Source organism: Leuresthes tenuis, unplaced genomic scaffold (genome assembly GCF_036924035.1).
Source record: "Leuresthes tenuis unplaced genomic scaffold, fLeuTen1.0.hap1 SCAF_22, whole genome shotgun sequence".
In the NCBI taxonomy this organism is placed as follows: Eukaryota; Metazoa; Chordata; class Actinopteri; order Atheriniformes; family Atherinopsidae; genus Leuresthes; species Leuresthes tenuis.
Window position 1 is genome coordinate 12,878,105 of NW_027325376.1, and position 27,105 is coordinate 12,905,209.

The 27,105-nt window shown below is 41.2% G+C and overlaps 1 protein-coding gene across 1 annotated transcript in view; it reads right to left on the reverse strand.

The window, feature by feature from the left end:
- nlgn2a (neuroligin 2a) overlaps positions 1 to 27,105 on the reverse strand; it is a 184,232-nt gene that overhangs the window by 124,808 nt on the left and 32,319 nt on the right. The window contains exon 3 of the mRNA XM_072375980.1: positions 19,340 to 19,452. The gene's annotated coding sequence lies outside the window, so the exon portion shown is untranslated. The remainder of the gene's footprint in view (positions 1 to 19,339; positions 19,453 to 27,105) is intronic.

A 27,105-nucleotide genomic window follows, 5' to 3' on the forward strand; every position in this document is an offset into this window, starting at 1 on the left:
CATGTTTCCATGTTTTCCTCCTGAGTTTTGTAGAGTTTAGTTTTGTTATCGCCTAGTACATTTTTAGTTTCTAGTTTTTTTCCAGCATTGCTGTGATCTTGATTTCCTACAATAAACCCTTTAAGTTACTCCAGGCTCCTGTCCGTGTCTGCATCTGGATCCTGCTCCTTCGCCCCACCGAAACCGTGACAGAAACTAAAACAGACTTTCAGACTGTCCTTGAAAACCTCCCCAAACCTGACAAGCTGGGGGAGTTTATATCCCCCACAGATCTGCACCTGTTGGGCTGAGCAGAATTTGGAAGTGACATCATTAAGATCCCAAGCTAGTTTTTAGCTTTAAAGAGAAAAAAAAAACTACGTCCAAGCCAGTTTCTGATTCAGACCTTTTGATGGATATTCTTCCTCAAACACACCGACATTTCTTCGGCTGAAAAGTTTCCCCCACTTTTGTGAAATCAGCCATATGATCGGTCTCACCATCACCACTCTGCCAAGCAGCTTATCAAGCACCATCCAAATCCCAGTAATACCAATTCCAGCCAGTGCCACTCCAATACAGCTGCAGAATTACCCACAACAATCTTCCCTGTAATTGCCTACCACCTCTTCCTCCGTGCTGTACCGCCAGCCTGCCGGACTGTACACTCACTAGGTTCAACTTAATGACAGATAATAAAAAGACTTTGCCCGGCTGAGGAGCTGGCTAATGGCTGCGATTCAGGGCGTGAAAGCACTGGACGGATGAGGTCAGTCTGAGTTACTACCTTAAAATTGTGTTCTGTTCAGCGAGAAGAACAGAGAAACCGAGCGATGAAGGAAAATCAAAGTAAAAATTTCAACAACTCACACATCCTCTCGTGCACACAAGTACGTTTATTATCATCTCAAGGCCAACATTTTTCTCATTTGTTTTCACATTTGCAAATAAGACATCAACTGTGACAGGAAAAAATGATATTCAAATGTAAATATGCTTCTGTGACATTGTGTGCGGATAAATCATACAACTGATGCGTACAGTGTACACATCTGCTCGGCCTTTTGTGAAAGCGTGAGGTTGTGTTGCATTCTGCTGAGCATTTGCAGAGCTGTGTTATCTTTGTGACAGAAGTCTGATGTGTTGATCACAAGGTAATTGTTGGAGCCACAGTAGAGTGGATGCTAAGTCGCTGAACATCAAAAAAAAAGAAAAGGAAGCAGTTTCCTCTCAGCAGATGCCACATTGATGCGAGTTTATTGGTCAAAAGCAAGTGTTTGTATGTTTGCCATCCAGCTGACAGCTTCAGTGTGGGCTGTGGATAGAAGGGAACCAGCAGGCAGGTCAGCATTCACTCAGGCTGCTGTCAATCTCTTATCTTTTATTATTTTTTATCCTAGTACTCTCTGTCCATGTGGAAAAGAATCTATTAAAGTCAGAGCGGAGGGAGCTCAATGGATAAAAAGATGAGAAGAGGAGGTATGTTAAAAGATTACTTTCTGGTATTTTAGACTCCTGGGACATTACAACATGTGTGCCTCTTCCAATTCCCTTTGCTGCAAAGGCTGTGTATCATAGTTTTCTGCATTTTATGTCCAATTCTTTGCCCGGTGCACATCAGTGTGTATATTATGATCTTGGTTTCATGAATTTCATTAAGCTACAGAAGAAATAGCATTGGCATCTTTTTATGTACAAAGCCACAAAGGATCAACTTGCTCCTAATCTATATAATCTCATATCAGTTACAAACAGCTGTTAGGGTTTTCATTCTGCCTGATGGCTGCTCTGCAGGATACTCTGGGTTTGCTCAGAACTTGGTAGAAGTTCTTTCTTTCCTGCCCTGGACATGAAATAACCCTCAGAACAAACTACAGTATAATGACTTTTTCTCTGTGGGAGAGTTCGAAACTGCAATTACGTCACTGGAATATGTTTCCATCATCCCTTGTTTGTCTTTACTATCATTGCGTGTGTTTCCTGTTTCTGTGACGCTGAGGTTTGTCATTTTGTGACCTCAGTTTTGTGCTTTCTCAGCTAGGTCTAACTCGATATAAAAGCATTTTAATCTCAAGGGGCATCTTGTTCAAGGAAAGGTTGAACAAAAAAAGATGGCAGAATGTTAAGAGCAGCCCATTGTTTTTCAACTAATAATAAATCAAATACATAACACATTATAAGATGCTCCAATTTCCCTCTTCAAATATAATCATCTTACATTTAGAGAGAACATGTTTGAATATTTTGTAAAAGTGCAATTTAATCATCTATAATTATCTGTAATATAATTATCTGTAAAAGCAAAGTATCGGATGCATAATTTTACAAAGATTGGCATCTCGGTTTTCATATCTTTTGTATAGAATAGAGGGCATTTGTGTCATTGTGTATTTTCTAATTGTGCAGTTTATTGTAAACTGACAAAATACAGATTTCACTACTAAAAAACATTCATAGTTACTGAACTGTAATTCTGTAACGGCCAAAAGGATTTTTAAAAAAAAGTTGCTAATGATATAAAAGGATGTCATGTTACTTCTAAGAGATTTATCATTAACAAAAAAAAAGAAATACCCAAAAGCTTGGGTTCTAAATCATAAATCAGCAATCTGTTCCTCGTCAGTGAAGCTTTGTGGGAAAAGGTGTGTAGCAAACTGGGTGAAGCTGACTATTTGGTATCTAGATCTCTCTATTATGTAAAGTTATATGTAAAAATGCTTTTTTGGATTTTTTGTTTTTGTTTTTACTGAACTATTACAATCTTTCAGCGATTGACAAAAATCAAGCTTAATTTGAGATTTATTTCATTGAAAAATTTTGTTTATCAAGCTTTTTAGCAATAAATGCTAAAAAATATCTATTTCTTTATACCAGTGTCTCACCAAAGATCCCTTCCCTGCTTTTACACCCAAACACCTTTTGTTGAACCTGAAAACAAAAACACTGCATCTCGCGTAAAATTAAAGTCACAAAGTATTCCAACTACAGAACACTCCCATAACGTTGACTAATAATTCAGCCTCACAGCGTAATAGTGGTATAAAAACTGTCAGAGACAGCGAAACAGTTGATAGTAATTATTTTTTACATGTGAAATTTCATAATCATGACAGTCCTATTTATTTAGCTAGCCATAAATGCCAGGATAGTTTTTGCCTCACAAACCTGTCACCCGTCTCATTCTGTTGAGACTATGCTGGTTTGACAGCAGAAGACAATAGGCTGATAAAAAGCCAGCTTCAGCGCAGACAAAATGGGAGGATGCTAAGACAGAAGGAAGAGGCTTACACAGAGGAGGAGGAGAGTGTAGAAGCTGTCAGTTCACTTGTTGACAGCACAGAGATGCGCTATACCAACACATGCATCGCTGGTGGGTGACGAAGGTGCAGTATGAGGTAAAGCGTGTATCTATGTGAAAGAGGGGATGTTGAGGTTGTGGACCACTGAAGCGCAAAATTGGAAACAATGTGTCTGTAAGAGTTAAAAGCAAATATTTACAGGGCTTTAATTTGCATCTGGAGCACTGAGTTTCCGGTGTGGGTCAGCGCGTCTGCGGTGCAGCTGAGGAATACAGAGGGGCATGGGTGGTAATTAGACACACAGCGGTAGATTAATCACAGGCTGACAGCACAGCCTTGTAGCCACACCACACAAACACACTCACAAGCTATACACAGCCCCATCACTTAGTCTGGCTCGTCTGGCAAAACACTTTGGACGTGTTCCTCTCACCCAGAGAGGATGAGTATATCCAGCTTTGACGAGAGAGCCTCATTCTCTCTTAATTTTCCTGGTGTTTTTCTAACATGTGAACTGGCACAGACTCACTGGCCTGCCGTTTTGCTCTGATTACTTCCTGCTCCCTCTCCCTCTGTCTCCTTAATAAATCACCAGCCATAAATCTCCCTCTTCCCAGTGCTTAAGGACAAGCTCCTAAGCCACCCCACCCCCTGCATATCCTCCAGTGGGAGCATCCAGGAGAGGCAGAGGAGAGCGTGGTCCATCCCTGAGGGGAAGAGCTCCTCTGTGGGCTGGAGGACACCGCCACAGCTCAGCCAAACGTGAAAGGATGGGATGCATATAGCAGTTGGCTGAGAATACCGCTATTAAACATGTTCCATATATCATAAATATTTTACAATCTCCTAAGTGGTTTTGACCTTGGATCAGAGTAACGTAGGTTATCCTACAGTATGGGGAAATATGAGCAGAGTTTAAAAATGTTTAAGAGTGTTTTAGAGTGCCAGTTAAATTGGAATAAAATAGATTTATTTACAGGGGGCTTGTGTATTTGATCGGAAACTTTTTTAGTTTTAGATGACAGGAAAGGACGCTGCATTTCAAGTAGGACACGATCAAAGATTGTATTCTCCAGCACACTTTTCATTAAATGTCTGACGTGAGCACGTTTTCAGAAATACATTTACGATGAAGTTGTTTTGATCACTGAGTTATTTTTAGATGCACTGTAATGCAGTGAAGGTTCTAATGATTACAAGCTTCCGTCTCTCAATTAACAGCACCATTTTCACAACTCTTCTGTGAGTGCAGCCATTAATTCTCTAATGAGGTAGAACAACAAACCTTTTTTTTTTTTCTATTCCTGAAAGGCCTTTTTTCTAAAATGGAACAAATAGTCACGATCGTCACAAACCAACTTCATCACAAAAAAAAAAAAAACCTTGGAGAGAGTTAAAGAAAGAAGCAACTTGGGTTCAGGAGCACCGTGGAAAAATCTGTTTTTACTCAACGGAGTCGGTCGCGAAAGCATGTGACCCGAAACTGTGTGAAACAAATACATAATTCTCAGGATACAAATTTCAGACTGACAGAAAGACGCACGTGTTCTGTGGTCAGACGAGTCCACGTTTGAGGTTTTACACACCAAAGTTGAGAAAGACCATTCAGGCTACCACTGATGTGACTTGTATATTAGAGTTTTGGGGAGACATTCCTCCCGTATGCTACAATCAAGGTGACGTCCTTTCCCATTAAGTCAAAAGTTATTTCAGCAGGACGATGTCAAACATTTATTCTGTCCGATTTTCCAACAGCGCGTCTTTTTGACAGTGTGCCAACGATGCGCCGCTCATCATGATGTGTGTGCTTGACTGACCTGCCTGCAGTCTCCTATCGAAAATACACATGGAGCATAACGAAGAGAAAGACTCAGACAACAATAACCAAGACAAGCACAAACTGTCGAGCAGCAGAAATGGATTTGTATTCAGGAAGAATCAACTCAGGTTCTGCTGTGAAACTCATCATTGTACACAGTACAATGTACAATGCATGTACAATGGTGCATTGTTTTCTATGTCTACTTATCTTGAGTTTGTACAGATGCAACCGGGATTATCAACCAAACAAAGAGTGATGAAGCCTAAGAGAGCTATTGTCTCTAATGGATCATCTTTGACACATGAATCCAGGAGATATTCAGGAGAATATGAGGAAACTCAGGCCTGGCCTTCTTTTTTGCAGCTGCTGTACATTTATAAGGGGAAGATGTGCTGAGGAATATAGGGGCCTGTGCTTATCTGGGACTCATAAAGCAGAAACCTTTCATATCCCAATCTACCACTTCAAAAACAACTCCGGAAAAGTTCAGGACTGCACTGCATGTGTAAATATATCTAATCAGCAGCACAGCTCCAACAACAAGCTGGCTAGCTGCATCATACTCATCCAAGCCACTATTCAGTCATTTGAGCAAATCAGTTTAGCCGTGCCACTCTGTGACCAGGTCAAAACTCTGGGCCAAAGGTGCACTAACTGCCAGTAGTACAACCCAGATCCAGACCAAGACCTACAGCAAAGATAATCGGAGGGTCACTTTTTAAACTGGGTGAGTAGGACACACCAGTGCACCAATGAGGAGGATTTAGCCGAAGGCAACACGAGGCACAGATACAGAAACCTGTACTCTGTGTCTGTAAGACGGGGTGAGTGGGGTCGAACTGAGTAAATGAATATCGCTGAAGGGACACTGACAGTAGTAGAATGAAGGGCGCGAAAAGACAAAAGAGGCCGGAGTGAATAAAAGCAGCGGCTTACAGCTGCTTTTATTGACAAGCAGTGGAGCATTTGGTTTCGTCAGACAGAGGAACTGCAACCTGGGACAGGTACACACTTTCCATTAATACTGACTTAAAGGATTAGGGAAGAAAAATGAGCGGCATAAACTGAAATAAATAAGCAATTTTCCAATTGAGGTGCAATGGCTGCTCTAGTGAAAAACTTAAAAGAGGTAAAAAAAAAAATAGTAATTAGAAAGTTTAATCTGAATTTGTAGTGTAATTACGCAAATATTATTTTTAGGAATCAATGCTCAACCAAAACCAAAGATGCATTTTGGTGGTTTAGACACATTCCAGTAGACGAATGCAAGAAAAACCCACAAACTGTTCATTGTTGGCATAAATCCGACATCAATGAAATGTATTATCATGTCAAAGAATAATTATATGAGGCTTAAGATAACTGCTTCTAGTCTGCTAGAAGCTATTTTTATGTCTGGTGAAATGTTGCAATATTTTAGAGTTAAGAGCATTTTATTTGCCAAGGAGTATGCTGCTAGTAATATTAAAGGTTGGCTAAGAGCTTTTAATTATTGTTACGAATTCATCTGGAAAAACTCGGGAGTTAAATGGAATGAAAAGATAATGTATTTATCCCAAAGGCAAATTATGGCATTTGAAATCTAAATGAGAAGTGTGCTCAAATCTACAGAGAGTCTAATTTTAGGTGGAGCTCTTCTCATTTCTAAAAACACGACGTTTATGTCACGTCTCTGACTGAACTGAGGGAAGCGTGGATAAAATGGTGAACAAATTCTTTCCATTTTCAGGAATGATGCAGCTATAAATGCAAGGGCTCGTGAATGGAATGTTTTCATTGAAACAGGCACAATATTGAAGAAAGAGAAAAGTGGATATGAGACGTACATAAAGAGTGATAATGAGAGGGAAGATAATTGTAGCAGCTTTGATGCTGATTAAGTGGATACAACAGGAGGAAACTGTGTGTTCCTTTGTTAAAACTTATAAGTGGCCAATGGCTGGAGATACAGTGTTTATTAAATTGTTGTACTGTAGATCATTTTTAGCACGGATTCTAAATGAGACACTGAGGGAGGTATAAAAGTTGGATGCCAGAGGTTGCATGAGGACATTACACTGAAAAATGACCTCACTCACTTGACTGGTAATGACCAGCGTTGAGGCTTGAATGAGAGTGCTACACACAAAGACCGATGCCACCGAGGGTGTGAGACAGACAGGAAGAGGGAGGGTTTGGAGAGCTGCCATACTGATCTAGTTGTCCCTGACAGATGGCCAGTGAGACACTCGAGCAGCTGATGTGTATGATTGTGCTTCAAAAACAAGAGGGCACATTTACAACCACCACTTAACTCCGGACCGCTCTCTCTCTGCGCCGTCTACCTTCGCCTTCACTGGCTTCATGTCGTTGCAGAGTGGAAGTTTGCGAGGCATCCTTCAAAAGTCAAGAACGGAGCGGAGGATGAAATATCAAAAGAAAGGGCACAGTGAGAATAATCCTCTGATTATAATCAGTAATAATTATAATAAGCCGCAGCATCTAAACACATCTACCTCTCTTCCCTAGATCCCCCTTTGGCTATAAACAAGAACAATGAATATGCATCAAGTTCTTTAATCTATAACTGAACACATCTAGAAGAGCTGTGTTTGTTTTACAAGTGGAGGAGAGCTGGAAGAGGCGGAATAGCTCATAAATATGCTGCCCATGATCAGCACAATATTATCGAGTAAACCCTTTTCTTTCCACAGGATCTCATGATGATGTTGATTCCTGGGAAGCACAGTGTGCTCCTCAATGTCTGTGTACAGTGCAATTAATATTTTCAAACAACAGATTGTCAGAAATTTGCTTTTTTTTAATATAAAAATCATTGAAGCACACATCTTAAAGCTATTAAAGCTATTAAGCAATTGAAGCTGATAACATGTTGTCTTTAGACTGAATGTTAGACGTCTGTTTAAATAAAATGTTCCTGGTTTTAAACAACAGTAGGCAAACAAGAGGATTTCTAATGTCTACTTTGCAACTACCAATTATGTTGTCTGATGTTATATAGTTGGATGGGACAGTTTTTCATGCTGCTTTGGGGACTTTTTGCATAATTTAGGCTTATAGGTTTTTTTCGAGAAACAACCAAAAATGAAAAATGAAAAAAAATCAATGGGGTGGTGAGTGAGGGGCTCTGTTGCAATAAACTTAGTCACTTGAGTTTATTGTTTTCCAGCTCAGAGCAGAAATAGCTGGTGAGTCACTTGATTTTATTCTTTGCCAGCTCAGACACAACATCAAGCCTCCTTCAAAACAGGCAAAAAAAAAGCAAACGTGTATTTTTTTTTTTTCACACCAGAAGAAAGCTTTTTTTCAGTTTCCCCCATTTCCATTCACATTTTTTGTAATCAAATCTTCTAAATCAAAAACAAAAAAACGGCAACGGAAACCACATATCTGCTGCTTTTATGTGCAACTTGACCCTATCTGTCCACGTTTTACCTCTTGTGCTTGTGGCGCTCTTCTGCTTGGCGTCGTTTACGTCAAACTCAGTCCTACTTTGGACGAAACCAGTTAGATCAGAACAGAAAAAGACATGTAAAGTATGATCTAACCAAAGCTACTCAAGCTAATGGTCACAAAGACACACATCGGACATAATGGGGGAAGGTTGTAACGAAACAAGTGACTAATTGTTTGCCTAATTCTCAGTTCTTTTTCATTTATTTGTGCACACCTGCAGCGATGAATGACTGAATGAGGTCTGTTGGCAGCCTGCAAAAGTTTCACTCCTCTGCAGGCTCACTTCCTACTTCTGTCTTGCACACTTTCCTCTGCTCTTGCTCTCTTGTGACACATTCTACCTCTCTGAGCATCTCTGCTGCAGTAGAACTCCTGTAATCTGTTCCCCTCAATTCCCTCCTTCCTCTCTTCTTCATCCCTCCTCCCTTCCCGGGACTGTACTTCAATCTGCGTGAGAGTGAGTGGCATGTTTGAGGCGTCTCGGCAGTGTGGCACAGCACAGTGGGATACCAAATGCTGCCACCGATTCCCTCTCTCTTTAAGTCACTCTCTTTTCTCTCCATCTCCGCATCTAAGGAATCGGGAGCCTTTGCCCCTCGGCGCCCGAGAAAATAATGAGGTGCCAACAGAAAGAGGCGGCTCCAGCAGCTGAGGACCGACTGAAGAGTGAGACATGAGGATATGGAAGCCTGAGAATCTTGTTCCACTTGGTGTTGGAGGAGTCATATTCCATTCTTGTTCCATTCAGTCAGAGATGAGGGTGTTGCATGTACTGATACATATATCCCCAGTTTGTCTTGTTTGGACAATGCGCCAGTACTGCTGTGCGCAGAAAAACAGCAAATACATCCAGATAATTTGCGTGTCTGTATGTCTATGTGTTGGCAGCTTGTTAAGCCTCTGCATGTATCCAAAGACACGGTGTAGGAAAGAAAAAAAAAAAGAAAGTAGGTTATCCTGGTTTGTTTTTTGTCCTCTTTCATCTCCCAGCCTCTCAGTTTTGTTGGCTTTCACTCTTTCACCGTACTTCTTCAGTACAGCATCATAAAAAATGTATAAGACAGTGCAGCTTGTTTGATCCCCTCATGGAACCCGTGCCATAATTTGAATTAGTTGGAAGGGGGTTGGGGGATCCATACACTCATATCTAAAAGATGACGCAAATCTGAATGCAGCAACTGCAGGCAGCAAGGCTCAACCCCCTCTCCAAAAGCCATCCTCCTGTGTCTTATTTCTCGTTTTTTCTTGCTGTCATTTTAGCTAGCTTCTTCTGTTTTGGTTTCTCTTTAAGCCTGGCTCCCTCTTTTCACTCTCCCCTGAGTGCAATTTTCACTGAGATAAACTCCACACTCAATGTTCATCTACTTTTCTGCTAAATCTTGGCGCCTGTGTGTGTACTGTGAGCCCATTCAGTGTGTGGGCAGGAAGAAACAGCCCTTTGACCACAAGGAGAGGACAAATCCCCAGCTCATAAACCCATAATCTTTATAGCTCCCGACAAGAATAATTGCTTCTTCAGGCCAACCATAGCCACAACCACTGACTATAAAGTTTAATTCAGTTCTTCAATTTAAATTGACAACTTAATTTAAGAGCTAAATAATTTGATGTGAAATCTAAGATAAATGACCAATTCTCACCTTGGACCATATACGATTCGAACTTGTGCCAAAAAGTGCTCAGATGCAAAATCTTGGCTCAAAACCATTACTTTGTGTTTTGTGGAGAAGCCTGTCAAAGTAGAGTGATCCAGTCTCAGCAACAGCAGCACCAGCAGCCACAGCGGTACACTTCGAAACGCCAAATGACACCAGTGAAGTCGGGAGGAATCTGGGGATTATAGCAGCCCACTGCTCTGAGGCTCAGTAATTACTTACAGCAGCCAATAATAATTACAGCTGGGCACCATCAGGTAGAATGCAAAAAAAAAAAAAAAAATAGTGGTTGGTCTGGCATCTGACTACAGACTCTGAGCCCTGTGGCTGCTGCCTGACCACACTTGCACCTGCTTACAAGCTGCAACAGCTAACAGCTTTGTGTGTATGGGTGCTGGCATGGGAACTGGGTGACATGGACTGTTAGGAGAAGGAAGGAAGAGGGGCTTGGTACATGCTGACAGAGTGGCTAATTCACAACAATTCTGCCGTATCAGGCACGAGCCACCGGTGTTTACTGGACTGGAGACATGTCTGCTGTTATCTGCTTTATTTGACTGTAGATGGATAGCTTTAGAATAGAAAACAGGATCTTCGTCTTACACACATGTCGGGCAAACAGGTGTACAAATAAATTACATGTACACAGGGGCAAGAGTATAAAAAACAAGTGCACAATGAAAAGTCTGATACAGTGTTGGCTAAATTTGCTCCTAAAAGAGATGCCAACCCAAGATGTGTGACAACACACAGACAACTAAATGTGCACAAACAATGCATTAGTTATCCATGAGCAACAGATGTCATTTCCAAATATTGATTAAATAGCTTCTATACAGTCTTTTAACCATCTTAATCATAAAACAGTGCCATTGGGACACAGGCATATCTGTATGTAATCTGCAAACCTGTAAAAACTAAGCTGTATCTTTGTTTTATTTGCCGTTTTTCATTTCAGGATGTCTGTTTGTGGTGTTCTGGCAATCACAAATCAGTCATCAGCTGCTGGGGTCGCCTGTTTCTGTTGGCGCCAAGTGTCAAATGTTGAGCTACTATTTTCATACAGATTTTCCAGAAATAATGCCTCAAGAGTGAACAGATTTCCATGGAAGAACGAGTAACAATGACACATGACTGAGCAAAAGCAACATTTTTTCCGTGACAGAATCAAACCCAGTAGCATCCACTCTCTTTTCAGTAATACTGTATATATGTCATCCACATCACTGACCTCTGCTTTGCATGTAGAGAGGTTGCTAACAGGGTTTAAGATGTTTCCAACCATGCAAATAAAATATGGGAGCAATTGCACCAATTTCCCTCACAGGAATGTCTTGCATGTGGTTTGTAGGCACTTACATCAGATAGAAATCACGTGCTATATCTATAAAAACTGGCGACTTTAGCACCTCTTATAAATGTAGCTTTCACACCTTATGTCAAACTGAGGCAACTGCCAAAATATTCAGTGCTAATCACACCACATTTAAAACTCCCCTCCACTGCTCTTCGTCGTTCTCCACCTCGCTTTGAGAGATCTCCCCGCGTCGGGCTGCTCTCACCAGCACCTGGCAAGTTGCTCCAAGGCACTCATGAAGCACTCATTTGCATTTCACTCGCCTGATGTGCTCAGAGTCACAAGGGTGTTCATTTGTTTTTCCAAATTCTGAGGTTTTTTTTCCAAAGCTGTATGAATTCTCTGTGTAGCCGTGGGACCCCAATCCTCATCCCTTTAAGCTAAGACCCAGCTGTCGTACCGTCAGTAAGAGAAGACGCCACGTTGGTCTCACTTTGAACTTTGGGATAACATCATGAAGAGAGTGCCAGAACAACATGGCATTTCTATCCAACTGTGTGGATTTGTAGATTTGTGCAAGCATTTTTGCCATGACCCCATTCACACATGGCTGCCAAGACCCACCTGCATGTTAATTGTAGTCATAAATATTACTTAGTGTAAACAGTGTAGTTCCATTTATCTGCATTTAAGGGGCTTACGGTGCAGTTTAATTAGAGCGTGGAAACAAAGCCAGATGTTATAAAGGAGACTTTTAAAGCTGTGTTGTTATTTAAAGATGTTTAAAAGGCAAAAAGACAATGAAAGACAACTGCAACTTAAAAAGACATCAACCTGATGTGTATAAAACTAAGAGATGCCAAAACTGACATTTGAGATATGCTAGTTTAAATGTATTTGAGCTATACAAATAGCCTACTTCCATTATCATTCAAATAAATTCAGTGTATGCTTTTTAAAAATTCTACTCTTATTAAGGGGGCTCCTATCAGTCTTCTGGCTATTTGATCAGTGGTCTCCAGAAAAAAATGACAATAAGATCCTTTTACAGTGAGAGAAGAGGAAACCAGAGTAAAGCAGAGCAGAGGAAGAGAGGAGAGCAACTTCATCACGTCTTCTTTTTTTAGTTTTTTTTTCATCTCATAAAGTCAGACTCGTTTCAAGGCAAATTAAAACTGTTCAGTGAAACAATTCAATAAGAAACTTTCACCTTACCTCCTCAGCTTGTAAGACAAGTCGAGTGGGACAATGATTGTTTCTTCTTATCCTAACCGAGTGATATTACTTAGTAAGGCCAACCAGAAAGTTTCATTTTGTAACGTGTTGTGTTTACATGTCACTGCAGCATTCAGCAAAATAATTCCACAAAGGGGATAAACTATGTATTTCAGACTTAACTCTGGTCTGTTCCGACCTTCACAAAGTAATTCTATCACCTGAATCCAACATGGAATTGACAAAAAGATATCAAGTGTTGTCCTGCGATGGCCAGAATGTGTGTTGATCATGATCTCAAGTCACAAAAGGGCCACGTTTGAAAGCACAGCGCTTAGCCGCTCCATCCATTGTCCTCTTTCTGAGGACTTTGCAGCTTCCTAAACAAAACACTTGAGAATGACTTCTGCTCCGATATAGAAACACTCACATGAGATGCATTTCCCCTTTTGCCGTTAGTAGGGGCAATAATTTGCAGGATGCCGTTATGAGTTGTGCTGATGGGTGTGAACCAATCACTAATAAGACTTGGAAGACTTGTAGCCCAGTCAGCCAAAATGTATACAGTTTTTAAACACTGAGTCTATTTCAGGTGACAGTGGCGAGGATGCTTGAAGTTATGATGGCAGATGAATTTTTCCTGAAAATGTTCTGATTTAAAGAGCAGAGGATGAATAACAAGTATTACCAAAGAGTCCAGTTTTAATCAGTGAATGAAACATAAAAGTTGAAAAGGAAATCCGTCTTGTGTTTTCATCCTTGTGTTTCAGTGTAGGCAGATTTATAGTTCTAACTTGGTACATTGTGCCCCATAACCTTTAATCAAAATGTGTATGTTTGTGGATATTTTACATAAAATAAGAAAGCTGTTGAGCTCTAAGCTATTGTAAATAGCCATGGTTGCTTTAGTCTGAGAGCTCTGGATATGAGATTGGAATATATTTAAAATATATTCAGTCTAATCTTTTTTTTAAGTTACTCTTTAATACTTAATATACAACTTTGTTAAGAATAGTAATGGAAAGACCTCAAAAAAGCCGTGTGATCAGTGTCGGCCAATAGGCCCGGCAGCGACCACTGGCTGGTCCCAGAAATTCATGATTAAAACACCCTAAACCCTGTCTTTTAAATGAAAATGAAGGTTTGGATGCAGCGTTCCAAGAGACAAAAAAGATGCAGTGAAAATCAAACCTCACTTGAACATGAAAAACCTTCCCCTTGAACCGTTCATTTGTGCAGCAGTTTTATCTCAGCTGCTCAGCTTTCCTTCATGGTAATTTCTGGGCAAAGTTTTCGACCATTAGGTACATTTGAAATGAGATAGCAACACATTCCATCCGCTCCTCGTGGGAAACAATGCGTCTATGACATAAGCGGAAGAACTAACGAGTATAGAATTAAGTGAGATAACGGGGATTAGCATGATATTCAGAGAAATTATTACACAGGCTGAGCTTTGGAGTGCAGCTGGACGCAAGTGATAACCACAGGATAGAAAGTGATGCTATTGAAATTTAGATGTTTTAAATTACATGCAGCAGAAAAGTGATATCGTGCAAAAAATATATAGTTTGCTTCTTACAGGTGTCAACGTGCTTGATTATGAGAAATTCTGAAAATATCAAAAGTTAAAGTAAAATCATCGAGCACTTAATTGAGACCTTAAATTCTGTGGCTCATGGTAATTAATGTATGACTAGACTTTAATTAGAAAGAACCCTGCTTCACATTAGTCACTGTCATCCATATTGAAGTGTAGAAATCCATACATTTTAGTGCTAGCTCTCCATGCGTGAATGTGACCCAACACAGTGGCGCCACGTGCGTTTTTGGACTCAGCGGGGTGCAGTGCTACTTTGCCTATTTGTGACAATGTGAGCGCTCCTGTGAGTTCGTACACAGCATTAAGCGTGACGCTCGAGCACTGAGAATGATTAACTCTTCTGACCCAGACACTGCAGCGACGGAGCAACTGCTGTGACTGGAACGCCTGTCAAAAAGGCTGGTCATCACACTCCTCAGGCAGTGCCAGATGAAGAGTAGGTCTCACACATTCACTCACACATGCAGGCAAGTGTAGCCATATACAGCAAAGAGCTGCCATGTATTAATTAACACATGATCAACCACTATAGGCTGAACATAAACACGACACCAGAAAATATAGCTCCACAGCTCCCTGTGAAACAGCTGAATACTACCTGTGTAGTTATCTCCTTGGCACACTTGGCAAATACTCTTTCACACCATGCTACAGCAGCAGTATGAACGAGCTCACACACACACACACACACATACACAAAGACATATGGCAAGAGGCTGGCTGTTCGTTAGCACCCCTGACATCTCTGACAAATTGACTCCTTTATACGAGTGGAAGTGTGCGGCAAGGCGGTGGGGGGGTGAGAGGATGGAGGCAGGGAGGCCGCGAGAAGGTGGATCATCTCATTCACACGGTCTGAAGGAGAGCGATATCATTCTGAGACACACACACACAAAGCCCACCTGTGACATCAACGGCATGCAAAAAAGGCCTGCTTTGGTAATGACGATCTAAGATGGAGGCGCTGGGGGGGGGCAATGATCCAAGAGGACGAAGAGTAGGGGGGAAGAGGAGGAGGTGAGATGGACGAAGGGGAGAAATGGAGGGCAGGGGCAAATGAAGGAGAAGTGAGCAAAGAGCTCAAAGAGACAGTTTAGAGGATCAGAGGAGGCAAAGAAGTGAGAAGAAAGAGCTGGAAAAAGTAGACTTTTAAAGCTTTTGAGAGGATATTAAATGAGAAGAAGGGTTGGGGCTGCACTGCAGGACGACTACATAAAATCTGGATGCAGCACACGCCTCTCAGCCAGATTTCCCTCTTAATCCATACACTCATCACATTAAAAAGGCACACTATACTTCTCGCATTGGTACTTAAAGCTTTACATTAAAAAAAAATTCCTTTTTACACCAAATTTGTCAACAGTGGCACACCCTAACATAAAACAGTAGTAACTTTTCAGTAACTAATCCCAAAGATTCTGAACCTTGTCGATGGCACTGTTTTTTGGATAATTAGTTCAAATAAGTTCATCTTTAGAGACCAAAGGAGGCTGCATTGCACTGATTAACACTTTACAACACTTACATCTAACCTTAATCATGCAGGGAAATCAACATTAGGTCTTGCGCTGCACTAGTACAGCACTAACTGGTTTCCGTGGTATTAGCACCGCAGATAGAGTATCATCTGGTAGGGATTTAATGTCATTAACAGTACAGCTGAGCATATTTTTTTACATGTCTCTACAGTGTGTAGACCAAATCCACCAGTGCTGGTGCTCTCTAAATAACTTTTTGATTTCATTATCCTCACTAGTCTGACTCGCTGGATTTTAACTACTGAATAAGCCTGTTAGCAGCTTCTTTTGAGCACCCCTTCGAATGTCCAGGTCCCTTTTGCAAAAAGAAATACAAAACACAGAGCTAGCAGTCCATGGGCTAAACATGGCAGGTTTATAGCAAGACTGATGTTGTGTCATAAGACAGCCTGTCCGGACCTTCCTCTGACTGGTTGTTAGGAGCTACAAAGAATATGTTTACAACACTGCGCTGTAAAGGATGGTATCGGATGTTGGTTTCACAAGCACAAGTTTCCTTCAGACATTTTACAAGGGAGCCGTGGCTGTATCCAGGGTTTAGCACTACCCGAGAGGACAGTGACTGCCTTAAAGACATATGTGGGAATGTTAACAGATGCTGCCAGAGAGACAACAAGGGAGCTGAAAAATGCTTCCGAGACATTCATACCAACTTCAAATCAATAATATAAACACACTTATCTTAGCTTTCGTCTGTCAAGCAGCGGTCTTCGTAGAGACCAGTAACTGCCATTTACATTTCATGCTGTGAGTCTTTGAATTGTGCAGCAGTTCAAGAGAAAGACTGGAAAAAGAGCCACACTTTGAATGCTGAATTAAACTTTGATACCGAGAATCTAAATTGAGAAAAATTCCAACATTTTTTTGCCAGCAATTTCTTTGCCGAAATGGATGTTCAAGTTGAAGTTTTCTTGGAACATGTTGTGCCCCATACCTGATGTGCTTTTGGTTGCCATGCAACTGTAATCTTCACTGAAGTGGAAAAAAGAAAAGTCAGAAAATGTATCCATCCCCTCAGGGATCAACTAAATTTCTGTGTGCCGCTCCGATGTGGCATGTAGCATCGTTTTTGGTGAGATCTGTCACGCTTGGAGCATTCGCTGCAAACGCTCCACACGCTCCACTTGTACGTGTAGGCCAGTCATAAAAGAGCAATGTGCACGATTTTGCTGATCATCTCATTTTTGTCTCATAATGAGCTCTGCTGTCTGCTTCTTTCCACAGCTTAATCTTAGTCTTGTTTGTAAAGCAAGATATTCTTCGCAGCTCTGTGCTGATGACAGTAAATTTGAGGATTAAAAAAAACAACCTGAGGTAGACAGAGATGGATGAGAGAGAGGAAATGGATGAGGTACGGGACGGCCTCACAACTCTTAACTAATTCCTTCGGTGGGGGACAGCACAGAGAGCATGATTCATATCCGGCTTTATGAAGAGAATGATGAATCCACTGCCGTCAGCAATGTGCTGTATTGTCCTCAGCAAAGAGTGAGAATATCCCTGCCATCTAGAACAAGCTGCCGAGTATATCGCCCAAATGATAGCGCGTCACTGATGCATGTTGGTGTAAACAATACAGATTGGAAGCTGTAACAGCAAATGTAAAAGTCAAAGGGAGTGACAAAATGCACTGTATTCCAACCCATTTGGCTGGATTAACATTCGAGGTAGAAAAGGATGTTAAGAAGCAGCGTCTGCAAGATAAAAAGAGCTCTTAATTAGTTCTATTTTACTGTGCGATTCACTTAACAGCTGGTTGATCATTCTTTTAAGCGTCCATTAAAATGCAATGTAATACATGTTGTAATGTTGAATTTTATCTATCAAATATCGTTTTAATTTGATCAAATAAAAGATTTATAATGGTGATTTTCTTTTATACAACTTTCATGACGGATTCAGATCACTCTTCCTCCCCTTGGGGAAGTAATCATGAAAAGATGAGGAAGACAGTGGTTTATGTTTTTCCATTTCTGTGCCACCATTACACCTTTTACAACACACCGCTTCCCACACAAAGGACACATCAAACATATTTAAGCTAAATCTGATCTTGATCTCGTATACCGGACATGATCGGTGTACCAAATTGACTTTTGCAATTATTTTGCCCACTCTGTGTCCATGCACACACACACACACACACACACACACACACACACACACCCCGAGGTGGACCAGAGCTGTTTGGCGGTGGTTAGTTGGCTCCAAAAGTGTTTGCTCGTGGCGGCTGCTTATTGCTGATGCTGTTTGATATCTTGGCTGGAGTCTTATCTGTTTGGTTGTCACGGTGCGGCAGTTTCTCTGATGTCTTGAAAGTCAGCTCAGTTTGGGGAGCTGTCAACGCCCAATTCTGCCTGTGTCTCCCCCTATTTCTGTCCCTGCCTCATTCGCTAAATCTCTCTCACCCTTTTTAATCACTCAGATCAAACTTGTGTGGCAGGAGTGGGATGGTAAAATAATGAGAAAGCCGTAGATTTTTAAAAGTTAAAAGTGATGTCGGAATATTCGAAAAGACCATTTAAAACCATGGATGCCCCCGATCACTCATTTTCATTTATCTAAAATCAATGTTTGAGTCTATGATTGGCTCAGCAGAGACATAAATGAGTTAGTTAGTCTTGTCCCAAAGCTGCCAGTTTACCCTGTTGTGTAGCCTTCCTAACGTCGACAGCTATTGAGATACTAACTTATCAAGACTGATCTATTTAAGCCTTTTGTTTGCGCAATGTCAGGAGTTTGAGGCAGCTACAGGCAGGTAGGGGGACAGAAGCTTTATGAGTTTTCATAAAAAGGATACTTCTATATCAAGCTGTTGTTTTCTATAAGGGGAGGTCTATTTTGTGGAGAACAAAAGACGGCTGCCACATGCTTAACTCTACAGCGGAGCCTACTGCAGACAGCACCGCTAAGTCGTAGCATGCTGGCACCACCACATAGATGGTGAACAGCGGGTTGCTAATCCAACATACGGTGGGACATGGAGAGTAATTGACGTCGCATGTGGTTTTCATGACAGAAAGAAAAGAAGAAGGTAGAATTACTGCATCGCTGCTGCTGCCTTTTGTGAAATGACTGTTGGCGCTGTTGGATGCTACATTACAGCCCCAACAAGAGAGCATTAAATGTCATTTCTGGAAGGATACTTTCAAACGTGGAGATTCAACACCAGGAGGCTAAGCCGGCTGAAAATGCCAATATTTAGTTATTAATGGATAAATGGATACAAAAGAAGAGAACAAAGCAAGTCTGACATTGTGACTGTGGTGGCGGGGTAGTGTGGAATGATATTGAAAAAATATTTAATTACAGATTAATTATAATTTCTCTATTTATTTCCTCAAAAAAATTCACGAGGAAATATAAATATGAGGTAATGAAAGCATACATGTGGAAATAAGAAAATGTAGATACAAATGGAAAATAAATTCAAAATAAATGAATACAACTATAAATGCAATATATGTGAACTCACCTATAAACCACGGCGGCAGCGCCACTGAGGGCGGGCTTGGAAATACCCCAGAAGAGCTGGAGCTGGAGGAGGTGGCTGAACTCTCCTTTAACCACTGCCCCTACACCCTGGTCCTGGACAAGCGACAGGAAAGAGAAGGATGGTTTGATGAGCCTATGTGTCAAACCGCAGTATAATCATAATTCTGCAATCGAAGCGTCGTCATACAGTATCACCATCGACATGAGAGAACGCCAACATCCTGTACTCTGATTCAGACTCCTCTTTTTGTGCAGAAATGTCATGAGAGATTTGTTGAATTCTTGGAAAGAAAATAGATGTGGATTGTGTGCGACTTGAGAGCACCGATTTGAATCAAAAGGTTCATATTTTACAAAGTAATGAGGAATATTATAGTCGGGCCAACAAATGTCAGCCTCATTGTGCTAATAAAACTAGGGCATCGCTGGCAAACAGACCAGTTTGCGCCACAATTTCAGCAAAGCCATGCAGCAGATGTCAAGCTATTTCCATGAGTGCATGATCATTTTTATTTGATGATGGGGTCAGAGCAGAAGCTGGAGGAGTCATGGAGATTTATCACAGGAACACAACAAATCCCCAAAATATTTCACAGCAATCAACCCTGTTTTTCAATAAATGTTTGCTATTTTCCTAAAAGACTAAAACTTCTACCTCACCGCTGTGCTCGTCAAACTCTACAGTCATTAACAGACGGCCCACAAATGCACACACAAGTGTGTTTATAATACATAGATCTACACATCAATGATAAATATGGTCTGATTCTATGGTTACTATCAAAGTGACGAACAGAGCAGTTCCACTTTCTGACTTTCGCCGTGTGAAACCAGGAAACACAAAAATGTTAATGGGAAACTGCTGTGCATTATCTGAATACTTAACTAGTGCTGCTCCCACTTTGTCATGAATTCATAATGAAAAATACAACCATTATGATCATAAAGAGGACAGCTGTGTAGATTTGCATTCAGTTTAGTCGCTGGATGCTTACATCATAACCACTTAAGACCCAGCAGGAAGTATTAAACCTGTGGGTAGAGCCTCACCATGCTCTCCGTTTCCAGGCTGCGATTAACAGACCCGACTCTAAACAATCAGCTGGTTGAACTCTATGGGAGCACCTCGAGAAAATGAGTCCAACGTTTCTGCTCTTACTTCTTTTTCCAGCTGATCAAAAAGCAATCACGCCACATTGCACCCTGTAATGTTTTCTTTTTGTCTGAACTCCTGGGTATTTAAATTAATCAAAAACATCCTCGTCATCCATGTGACAATTTGCAGTTATAGTGTTTGTAGATAGCAGCTTATTTCTGTCTGTATGTGTGCAGGAAGACATGTGAAAAAGTTTTTGGGGTTTTTTTTCTAGGCATTGCTTGTGCAGACTACAAATGAGTTTTGCCAACATACACACACACTGAGGTTGATGTTTTTGTGTCTGTGTGTCACAGAGTTTGTCCCATCAAAGCCATTCTATAAATAGCAGATACACCAGCTACACAGCGTAATATGTTATATAACGTTGTGGAAACGCATACTGAGACAACATCAGCATCAACAGCTATGCTGCTACCTGTTATACTGCTGTAAGGCTTGCTCCCTCACTCCTGTGCACATGTACCAACACATACATTACATGCTCCTCTTCATTATTCATGCAGCATTTCTGACTTTACTAGAAAGTATTCAGACAAAGCGACAGCAAGGGTAAAAGAAACAAGAATGTCTTGATGTAATATGCTCTGGCTCTTGGAGAAACACCTATGCCACCTCTCTGAAAGTATCTCTTTTCTGCTGGTCACTACTCGCCAAGCTCAAAGAAGCAAACTAAAACCCAAGTCTTCCTGTTGGCCCAACCTATCAGCTTTGCACCTGGTGAAATGGTAATAGTAGTTATCTGGTTAGATGATCATTATCATTAATACCAAAAGAGTTGGGCCTTATCCCTGTTATACAAGGGGAAGTGGAGGAAAGTGGATTAGAATGGGGCCCAACGTGGTGGAGCATGTAGCAACTAAATTTCCCCCCATTGCATGAGCTGGTGGAAACCCAAATAGAGCTAAACTAAAATTCACTAATAAAATAAATTCTGTTTGCTTATTTTATCGGTGAGTAAATTAAGGACACGGAACTATTACGTTTGTTGTATCAACCTAAAGGCTGAGGATATGTAAATCTAGAGTTACAGCTCGTTTCTGCTGCCCCAAGTGGCCAAAACTATGCTGTTCCAGATGAACGAGGTGCACACTTTTACAGCCAATAAAACAGCAAAATCCTTTTCTTTATGTGAAAAGAGCTCACCTGTGCTCTGATATAAGAATACAACAGACATCTTATACCTTTGAACAGCCTACCAGCAACAATTATTTTATTTGGAAGAAAAACATTTAATAAGGCATTTCAGGAATCAGTGACTTTCATTTCATGTTCTCAGTGAGGCAGCACACAGCATGTGGATTAACTCTCCATAAAACACTTTGATGCACACAGCACCTCACAGACATGGGCTGATATATTGTTCACCGACACGGTCCTTCATATCAGTCCTTTCATCTTTATCGCACCATTTGGCTGCTGCATGATTCCCTTCTTACCTTTAATGCATCGAGGTGTGTAAATACCCCCCCTCTTGTGACAGAGAGATGTTTGAGATGACTGCATTCACGGCTTAGGGGAACAGGGCCCATCTGAAGGAGGCGTGGCCTTTGCTGACAGCACCGTGCCTCTTATCTCTAACCACTTGGTGCCGATCTAAAATGAGCTGATAGGGGGGAGCTAAATAGAGCGAATCTCTGGACCATTTAAGTGCAAAAGGAACAAAAAAAAAACAACAACCGTGACCTAACCCTCTAAGATTTATACATGCAGTGTTGTGGCACACATATGCCTCAAGATGTGTAGATGTTTCTTGTCGCATGTCCCAATTTGGTGTGTGCAACATAGTGTGAAATATATCAGTCTAAACACAGGAGAGGGAAAAAGCTGCTTCATTGGAAGAAAGCTAGAGGGAACTGTCGCACGACCCTGTATGTGAAGTGGATGGCTTATTAGGACCGTGTGCAGTCATGTGGAAAAGATATGACTGGGTAAATAGAAGGACTTGAGTGTAAAAATTTGGGAAAGTGTGCCGTTATCTTAATTAAGATTTCCATATCAATTTTGGGTTCAGGCAAACATTTAATCACGTAATTATATTCACCATGGTGCGTTAAGTACAGTATGTGTGTTTTTCTCTCAACATGCAGTTTTTACTCATTAACAGAGAGAAAAGGGGAAAACACAAGAGGAATAACACCATTTTTCAGATTTCATTTACTGTAGCTGCCTCCTGTGCGTCATCCTCCGTTGCTCCTTGTTGCTTTGTATCCTACTACCCTATTTCCTGTCCACCTTTTAGCAGCGTGTCGTGGCCTTAAATCTCTGTGATTGCTTTCATCATTCTCTGTTCCTTTGACAGCCCCCATGACTTGCACCTCCACCTTCTTCTATTTCTTCTCCTCCCTCTCGTCCTCCTCTGCTTCTCGGTCGTCGTGGTTCAGCGGGCACACAAAGCCAAACCACTGACCGCAATCTCGTCGACTGCGGCCGGTCAGAGAGCCACACGCCAACCAGACACACTATGTCGAGTGTGTGGTTGGTGTGTGGATTGTCCACCCTAACTGGACAGTCGTGTGCTGCTGTAGCCATGGAAACCATCTTGATAAATGCACAGTGAACTCCTGAACCTTTAATCGTTGTCACTTTAGTGATCAATTATTCAATAAAGGCTTCTACTACACAACTTGCCTGTTTTTCCTATGGCTAAGCTTTGTCTAGATGATGTATTTCCACAGTAATTATTATAATGCAACTATAGAAATCATACATAAATTATTGGTTAAATAATCAAACTCATTAAATAATATTAATGTTGTTGCTAAAAACTGCCACGACTGTTCCCTGCATCTATTGGGTCAATCATAATTAAACTAACAGCCAATTAAATAGATAAGGCTGATGCAGTTTGAATAATTTTTTAAATCCAACAAAACAAAGCCTCAAGTCATTGTTATATTAAGAATACTGTGGTATATAAATGACTTATTTTACCCCTAAAAAGATTAATCATTACCTAACAATCATACCACACACTTAGGTAAAACTGGACACACTTTGTCTTTAACTTTTTCCTGGATTTGTAAATCTTGCATTTTCAGAGGGATTTGCAGATTTCAGAGAAAAAGAAGAACATGCAGGAGTGTGGACAAGATCAATAAAGACATGTGTTTATTAGATTGCGGGCTGTGACGGCACCTGGCCCGGGAGTGGAACACAAGCATGTAATCTTGTGCTATTTTCTCATTCCCTGAAGAGAAAGGCTAACTCCCTCACTCATGCTGCGGGCTATAAAGAGCCATGCAATAAACAGCCGTCAACCCCGTTTGGGACTATTGACTGGAGACAGGGAGGGGACAGTGAATACTGTTTGATGTGGAAAAAAAAAATCCCAAACCTCTTACCCTCTGCAGGTAGGCTGTAATGATGTTGTTAGAGAGCTTCTAAATCCAGTTTGGGAAACTTAATGCAGAGAGTGAAATTTGTACTCACTGACTGAGGTTTTGTTACTACTACTGTGAACAACTCAATTGAAGTATTCCCTTCATGAGAAGAAGACAGTTTTCAATAGTTTTCCTGCCCAATTAGTACACTGCTACATTTGTTTGTTGATGTCAATTGGCCATTAGTCTCATTGCCAATATTGATGCTTGTGATTATTCTTCAGCTAAATGCACTATTGGTCTCTTTAAACACAGCCAAAGGGCCATTTGTAAAAAACAGGCCTCTGGCACATGCAGGTCTCACATTTTATTTGTGTAATGAATATGTGGTGTATAAGTCATTTGTTAAGCTTGGTGACATTCCCAAAAGTAACCGAACTGGAATGATAACAGAAGAATCTGTTGATTGAGACAAATGGAGCTCTGCTGCACAATGCAGAGCAACAATACATCAGCCACAAGCAGCAGGCATGTTGTTTCAAAGAGGATTGATGAAGAAAATAGTGTGGAATTTGTCCTCTCCTTCATTACTGTGCTCACTATATGCAGCAGCGTGCCAACAGGTCTCGTGTGTGTATATATATATATATATATATATATATATACACACACCCACACACACGATTTAACAATGCTGGTTACTTAGTCCCCAGTGGAAAGGTGACTGAAATATCTAATATCTGCAAAGTGCATTTCTAATCTTATATAGGAGCAGTTTGCTTTGGTTAAAACCAGCCCTGTCGGACCTTCAATGTGGTTCATTTGAACTGACTTGAGATCTGTCTTCAATGGACCCCACCCCATGAGGTGCAATGAAGAAAAACAAAGCAGAAGCAAGATTTTTTGCATCATAGGTAGCAATGTGGCTCCGCTGCACTATGGTGTGTCTGAAACAGACTGTTCTGTTCCTTCTATGACAAAGCATTACATGGCCGAAGAACGCAATCATATTGCGGTGTTATGTAAGCTTGTAGGAAGTTTCCTCTGAACAGGGCAAAGGAGCAGGTGTTAGAGCAACACCATCTGCCCTCTGCAGCTGTGAGAATGTGGGTGTGTGTGTTCTGTTTTTTCATTTATTTATGTCCTTAAAAAAGTAGATGCACCAACACACTCTGGCCAAGTTAAACACAGAACACACTTGTTGTGTAATGATTTTGACTTTTTCACATTTCTCTTAAACAACGATTTCTCTAACAGCTACAGGGAGATGTGCCCAGTTAGATATACGTACGGACTGTACACTTTATTTGCATTTGCATGGCCCAAGCGACAGTATCTCAATGAATATTCAATATTACTCCTCTACAGAGTATGGCGAAACCACTTTATCAACTACCAGGGTCAAACTCAACCGATGTATCTTCTGTATGCCAGCACAAGCCATGCAAGAGTCAGCCTCGCGTGCATGTAAATACACGTCCACTAATAAGCATGTGTTCACACTTGAGCTCAGCCCTCTGAACACACACATGAGCACGTTTGCATATCTTTGTTGGCACTTGGCACGTCCTTCGGCAAAGCTGCCCTTTCGCTTGCTCTTGTGCACGTCTGCCCAAAATGTCTCATTGCATATTTAATATGCGCAGCAATGTAATGACAACAGAGACCCAGAGCATGCCCCTAATTATTCAGGCTTCCACCACTGAGTCGATGAGGCTCCCACAGGGGCTGTGGGTCCTTCCATGAATCCTCCTCACCTTTCTTTGCCACAGGCTCACCTTGTCCTTCCATCTCTGCTTTGCAAACTCCTTCAACCTCTTTAAGCCTGTCAGTCTCCAAATCATATCGAATGCACATTGCATAGCTATATCGAGTAAATTGGTGTCGTCAGGAAGCAGGATGTCTGGCGACATAGTCGCGCAATATTTAAATGGCTGTGCACCCTGCTGTTAGATGTGGAATGCTGCCACAGATTTGGCACAAAGCGCCGCTATGAATATGCAGAGCAGCAACAGTGATGTATAATTTTCACAGATGTGGACCTGCGTCTGCATATTAGAGAGTGAAGGGAGAAGTGAGGGGGAACATTTTGCTGAAATGATCCTATTCTCTTTGCTAGAAAGCAGCTCAGCTACAGCGTGCCGCAAAGCTGAAAATAGACATATAGAGCTGCGCTGAATAAAATATGACAGGGCAGCACAGCCACGCCCCCACCATGGGTGCGTGAGTGTACACTGTGGATATGAGCATGTCTTGGGTCTTGGGACATGCTCATAGGTTAGGGATTCCTTTTTGCTTTGCTACACACCATACATGCACTTACAAAACACATATTCAATAAACAAAAATTGATGTCTTTAAAAAGCACATTTCTTCCACGTTAGCTTGCCTGAGAAAGTCCATTTGATCTGTCGCTGAACAATCAAGCGGAATGTAGTGGGAGAGGATTTTGATTATTCTTTTGTTTGTCTGTTATGTTTTGTTTCACTTTATCCTCGTTTGAACAAGAAGCCACCAACATGACAGGAAATTCAAGAAAGCCTGGGCTCCATTTGAAATGACTCCTCTGCTCTTGCTGTCAAGTATTTACACAGATTGTGGTTAAACATTACCAAGTAATTTTTTTCTCCATTATTTTCCAACTTACCCCAGCAGCAGCAGCAGCCGTGGGGACGCCATCGAATGTTTATCCATTCCTCGCCATACGTGGCCAGCTCAGAATCAGCTGTGCTACAAACTTAAAAAGCAACACAAGGTGACGGCGGTCGCTTCCCATTTGGCTAATCTGTATGCTTTCCGATGGGGACGTTTAAATCCCTGAGTCTGCCTGCGTGCCAGAGAAAACAAAGGCTTCACCTAATAACGAATCCCAGCCATATTTCACAAAGCACTTTGATAGTGCTTCTGCTACCTAAGCACGAATTTGCTGGCTGCACTTGAGATTGTGGAGGGATTGGAGTCAAGGGACTGAAAGACAGTGCGTGTTTGTATTACATATTGAGCAAGTTAAACAAGAAATTAAGCCAATGCTTGTATGAAGGGTTTTTTTTGTAAAATGTGTGAATATTTACTGTCATTCTGACTTCCTGTACCTAATCTGATATCAGTTCTGCTGACAGTGAACAGGTTACATGTTGCTTAATTGGGAGTGTATTAAAGTTAGAGTAAGGGTTTAGAAAGCACAATAACTAAGCATAGCCAATTAAGTGTTTCTAATCTCAGTGGTCATTTACATCTGACAGCATGGCTACACATTTCTATAAGCAG